Source organism: Chinchilla lanigera, unplaced genomic scaffold (assembly GCF_000276665.1).
Source record: "Chinchilla lanigera isolate Chin_1 unplaced genomic scaffold, ChiLan1.0 scaffold00120, whole genome shotgun sequence".
Lineage (NCBI taxonomy): Eukaryota > Metazoa > Chordata > Mammalia > Rodentia > Chinchillidae > Chinchilla > Chinchilla lanigera.
Genome location: NW_004955521.1, coordinates 3674845 through 3680899, shown reverse-complemented (window position 1 = coordinate 3680899; position 6055 = coordinate 3674845).

The following is a 6055-nucleotide window of genomic DNA, read 5'->3' as shown; positions in this document are numbered from 1 at the left end:
CAAAAACTAGAAATAATGTTCACACTCATATAAAAGAAAAATAAATAATCAAGAAAAAGAGAAAAAAGAAAAGAAAGCAATTAAAGAACAGAAAAAATATTATCCACTTCAAGATGTGTCTCTCCTGTCCCTGATAGACAGAGGGGACAGACAGAGACCAGATCTGTATTGATTAAACCCTGAAAGCCAGCAGTAGATTTACAGTGTGATTGTGGGTAATCCCAGCAAGCCTGCACCTTTACTTCCATTGAAGTTCAAGCTGTTTCTGGTTTCTTGCTGTGAGGCTGGGAACTTAGTTGTTCAGCCTCCAACACTCTGGGTGCCTCCTGCCAACTTCAACTTGGCTGCCTGCTGACTTGAACTCAGCTCTCTGACCTCCTGTTTGCTTGATCTTGGCTATGCCTTACCTTGATACTGGGAGAAGCTAACTGGAGCCAACCTGCATCTGCTTTGAGTTCTGAGTTCTGTTGGTATCTTTCCAAAATTGACTGGCCAACACCTTCTCCTGTGGGACATCTGAACCAGAATAACTCATTATACACTACAGTTTGCAGCATGAACTGATCCATTCCACTAGTGCATTTCCCTGTGAAGACCTCTGGGGTCTCCAGTAGCTAGTTTGTGTCTACAGGTTTGAACCATCCCTTCTACATGGTGAGCCAGGGTTTAGGGAGAAATTTCCTCTTGCCTCCTCGTTCTTCAGTGTTGAGGTATGTCTCTTCACTTTCCCTGTGGGTGTCAATTCTCATTTCAGATCTTTTCTGTGTCTAGGGATCCACTTCTTTCCTTCTTCTCATCCAGGATCTGGACTCCCAGTCACAGAGAGGCTGTTTCTCTGCTGTTCAACACTTTGTCACCTTCCTATAACTCACTCCATAACTTTAGTCCCAGTATCACATGCCCTGAATGTAGCCATCTCTGAAGAGCCCTATCTTACAAGCACACGAGGTTTTGGTGGTACTTCCAGGAACAAGTTTTAATGGTACTCTCCAAGGAAGGATCTAAAAATGTAAGAAATTAACAGTTTGAAAAGGTGTGCCTGGGAACTCTGTTCCCAAACCCAACCAATATTCTTCCCACTGCACCTCTGTGTTTTCCATCTTGTTAGAGTATAGGTTCTCAATGTAGACACTGATGATCTTCTGGACTTCCACAGGATCCATTGCAGTTTCACCCTTTCCATTTCTAATTGCAGGAATTTGAGTCTTTTCTTTCTGCTTTTTAATAAGGCTGGCTAAAAGTTTGTCAATTTTATTTAGTCATTAAAAGAACTAACTCTTCAAATCATTATTTCTTTATATTGTTTTCTTAGTCTCAATTGCATTAATTTTTGCTTTTATCTTTATAATTTCCTTCCTTGTGTGAGTTTTGGGTTTGACTTTTTTTTTTTGATCTATTCTTCTTTTATGAGAAGTTTGAGGTTCAACATTATGTTGTTTATTTGAAGTCATTCTGTTTTCCTGATGTGAGAATTCACCCCAATACATTTCCATCTTCAAAGTGCTTTTACTGCATCTTATAAATTCCAGTATGTTGTATCAGCATTATCACTTAATTGTAGGTACTGTTTAATACCTTCTTTAATTTCATGTGACCCATTGGATGTTCATGAAGGTGTTATTTAATTTCCAAGTGTTAATGCATTTTTGTACTTTCTTTGCAATAGATTTTCAGTTTCACTGCTCTATGGTCAAATAATATGCATGGGCTAATTACAGTTCCTCTGTAATTACTTAAGTATGTTCTAGTATGCGGTCTATTTTGGATGACATCAGAAATGCACCTGAAAAGAATGTGCATTCTGATATGGTGGTGTGGAATACTCCATAGACATCTGTGAAATCCACTTGTTCACAAGTTTGGTTTAGTTCTGATATTTCTTTGTTGATTTTTTATCTTTTTGATCTGTCTATATGTGACAGTGGGGTACTAAGATACCTTATAATTATATTAATGCTTATTTGATTTATGTAGTTGGGTTCACTGGTATTTGGTGCATATATATTTATGATTGTTATCTCTTCTTCTTGAAACTTTCACTCAACAGATATGTAGTGACCTTCTTTGTTTTGATCAGTCTTGACTTGAAATTCCCATTGTCTGCAAATAGAATAGCTAGCCCTTCTTTTTTTCTGGGTTCCTATTCCATGAAGCATTGTTTTCCATCTTTTGTCTTTCAGTCTTTGAATTTCTTTTTGAGTTACATGTGTTTCTTAAATGTAGCATATTGTTGGATCTTGCTTCTTGATCCATTCTGCCAGTCTGTTTCTTTGAATGGGTGAATTGAGATCATTTACACTGATTGTTATAACTGATGTATATTGAATTATCCTTGTCATGTTATTTTCTGTTGTTGGTACCCTGTCTTTCTCCTCTGTTTAACTGCTTGCCCTGCTTGGTGGTTTCTATTGGTGTTCTTGGAATTGTGGTCTTTATCTTTTTGTAGAATATCCTTGAGAACATTTCGGAGAGCTGGCTTTGTGGTCATGAATTTCTTCAGTTGTACTTTTTCATGGAAGTATTTATTTTTCCATTAAATATGAAAGACAGTTTTGCAGGGTAGATCAGTATGGGATGGATGTTATTTTCTTTGGGGGCTTTAAATATTTTACTCCAAACTTTCCTTGATTTGAAGGTTTATTTTGAGAAATCTGCTGTAATTCTAATGGGCTGTCCTCTTTAGGTGATTCTTTTCTGCTTTTAATGTTCTACTCGAGCTGAATTTCTGGAATCTTGATTATTATATGCTTTGGTGTAGATTTATTTTGATCATGGCTATTTAGAGATCTATGTGCCTCACTTATATTTATGTAAAATTCTTTATCCACCTTTGGGAAGTTTTCTGCTGTTACTTCTATGAAGAAGTTTTAATGGCATTTGCACTATCTTTGGCTTTCTCATCAATTCCAGTCAATTCCAATTGTTCTTCTTTGCTTCATCTTACAGCTGTTGGATTGATTTTTTATGGCCCTGGCATTTTTAAGGTATCTTTCTTTGTGTGGTTGCTAACTACAATCATGTCTTCTAAATTTGATATTCTATGTTCACCTCCATTCAATCTGTGTGTATGCTTTCAGTGGAACTTTTAATTGCTTGGATATCTGTTTGCATTTGTTTCATGGCTTTTAATTATTTTCTATTTTGGGTATTCATGGTTTCCATTGTTTTTCTAAGCTCTTTGTTTTTATCTGTGTATATTCTAGATTAATTGGGCATGTCTTTCATTTTGATTATCATTTCTTTTTTTACCTCATTATTTTTTCTATAGCTCCTCCATTTTTTTTTTTTTTTTTTACTTCTGCTATTATCATTTAGAAACTTCCAATATGTGGCCTCTGATTTCTTTTATCTCATTGTGCTTTGGACCTGTCTGGGTGGGCTGGAGACCTGTGATTGCATTTTGCTTCTTCTTCTTGACATTTTTTATTTTGTATTTTGTTTTATTTTCTGTGTTGGTGCTTGTAGATTTCTTATGGTAGATAGTTATATCACTATTTTGGGGGCTTCCATAGGAAATATCTAATCCTCAGAGACATCCTCTAGGTGTAAACAGTTCTTGGTCTTTGTGTCTATCCCAAGAACTTCCTTTCCCAATTTATTGAGAATGAGAGGCTGCTATCTATTTGGTTTGCGCTTTGTTCTTTTGTACTGGACTATGGTGATGCATATTGCCAAAGGCAATCACAGTGTTGTCATATGAGGGAGAAAATGTGATTATAACATGTATGACATCCTGGCTAAAGTAGTACAACTAACGTGCAGCACAGCCTAGCAACTGACCAACTGGGGTAATTATTAATTTGATATCTTTATCCAGAGAAGCAAGCTCTACAGTTCTATAATGAAATCCATTATATAACACAAACTTGTATGCAATGAGTTTTCCCTTTGTAAATTGATTGTACCTGTTGGCTAAGCGGGGCCCCCTGGGAAACAGTGTCCCACTACTGCTGGGCCACTCCCACTGGCACTGCTGGTGCTGCTGGCCCTGCTGGGCTGGGGTTGCACCTACTACTGGCACCCCTCATGCTGCTTCTCTACCATATCTCATATTAACCTTTGGTAGGAAAAGCCCAGTGCCCAGTTCTACTATTATAGCCCATAGAGCATTGATTAAATGTACCCTAAATTCATTTGGACCTTTTAATACCTTCATTTGAGACATCTGTGTTTTGGGAAAGACTGGCTCTGAAAATTGACCATATTAGAAATGGTGCACCTGACATCTCACAGAGAAAGAGATTAATGCTAATGCTAGGTTGAATAGTCCAACATATTTCTGCACTGATCCTAAAAACAAGATTAGAAGGGGAAACCCATTTCCTGTTCTCTTGTTTCTTAGAAAACAACAGGTATTGGTTATAAATGAGTAATGGGATTTTCATCACATATTTAAAAATCTCCATTCTTTCCTTTTTAAAGTGGATATGAAATTACCCACTATTATCCACTACTTACTATTTAAGTTTGTCTTATAACTCATATAAAGAAGGCTTCTCTGCATAGTCTTAGAGTGATATTTCAGATAGTAGAGTTCTGTTGAAGAAAGATGTAGAATTTCAGATCTTCAAGTGTGCTGCTTTCCATAGGATTCTATTCTCTGAGGACAAGGCAAGTACTAAGTATTGTAAGAGGCTTTCAGTTATTCAGCATTCCTTTTAGTTCAACCTGGGCACAATAGAAAGTCTTGACCCAGAGACACTTCAGATGGGAAGGTCTGATGAATAAGTGTTGAGGGTTTGTTCTATCTGATTAAGCTATTCTACAGCCCCTGAGTTATAAAAGGATTTCATTCTGGAACCCCCACCACACCCAAGAAGATGGTCTTTGAGCCTTGATGGAAGTTCTCATCTTCACTCTGCCTTCTGCCCTGGTCAACCTATTCCCTTAGACTGCTGTTCTAATCTTTCATGACTTGTAAAAGAGGTAACAGATACATTCACCTCATAGAGGAACACCTGGAGAACCAGCAAGAACTGGATGTCATTCCTGTCTCAATTCTCTCCACTGATTGGGCATGTGATCCTAACCATATCACCTCTCGCTCTTACCTGAAGACTGATGGTCTCATCACCTTTGAATAGAGGCTGAATGAGAGAGAACTCTGTAAACTGCTGTCAAAGCATGAGTGGGCTTTATGGTAAGGCAAAGAAAAATGGAAAGCTAGTGAGCTGAGAGACTCAAAACTTGATAACACTTTGTTGACATTCTCTAAGTAGGGGCAGAATATCATTTCCTGAAAGAGTCCCCACACAGGCCAGATTGACTATAGAGATGGCCATTCTTTGGTCAGTCTCTGTGAATTTTGCATTTCTGAGACCACAGTGAAAAGAGTATAGCTAATGCACTCCCTGCCCACCTGTCTATCCTCTCTCAGACAAGCACTGTGATGCCCTTAAGAATTTTACCTCAGAGGGTAGTTGTAAGCATCAGACTTAGGATTTATATAAGATTAGGTCACAGAGGATGATGACAATGGTATTTTTAGTTTGGGAACCTATGGGCTAATGATGCCTTAGACTTAGTTAGAGACTCCAAGAAGAAAAGCAGGATTAGGCTTTATTGTATTAACCCTGAAATATGTTACAATCACTGAGAGAATAACACTCACTAATACTGAGATCAGGGATGTTCAAGAGTTCTAAGCTTCAGACACAGGGCATGACCTTAAGAAGTTTATTTAATCTATGTGAATTTTCTCATCAGTAAAATTTCCTATCTAGACTTGCATGGAAAGTTTCTATGTGCTCAGGGTACAACAATCTCTTTTATTGGATCAAGGACAGGTCTGTGAGCTTTAGAAAATGAAGAGTAACCTCAACAATCACCATTAGTCTTATCTAATTCCCAACAGTCTCATTAGTTCAAGAAAACTGATATCACCTATAATATACAGCCTCTCGGAGGAGACAAAGTTGTACTTTTAGTTTTTATCTCTTTTAAATTCAATTGTATAACATTCATATTCTATGAGGTAGACATAACAATTATTATTCAGACTTTCCAGTAAGGACAATGAGCTTTAGGAATTAAGGGATTTGTCCAAGGGCACATA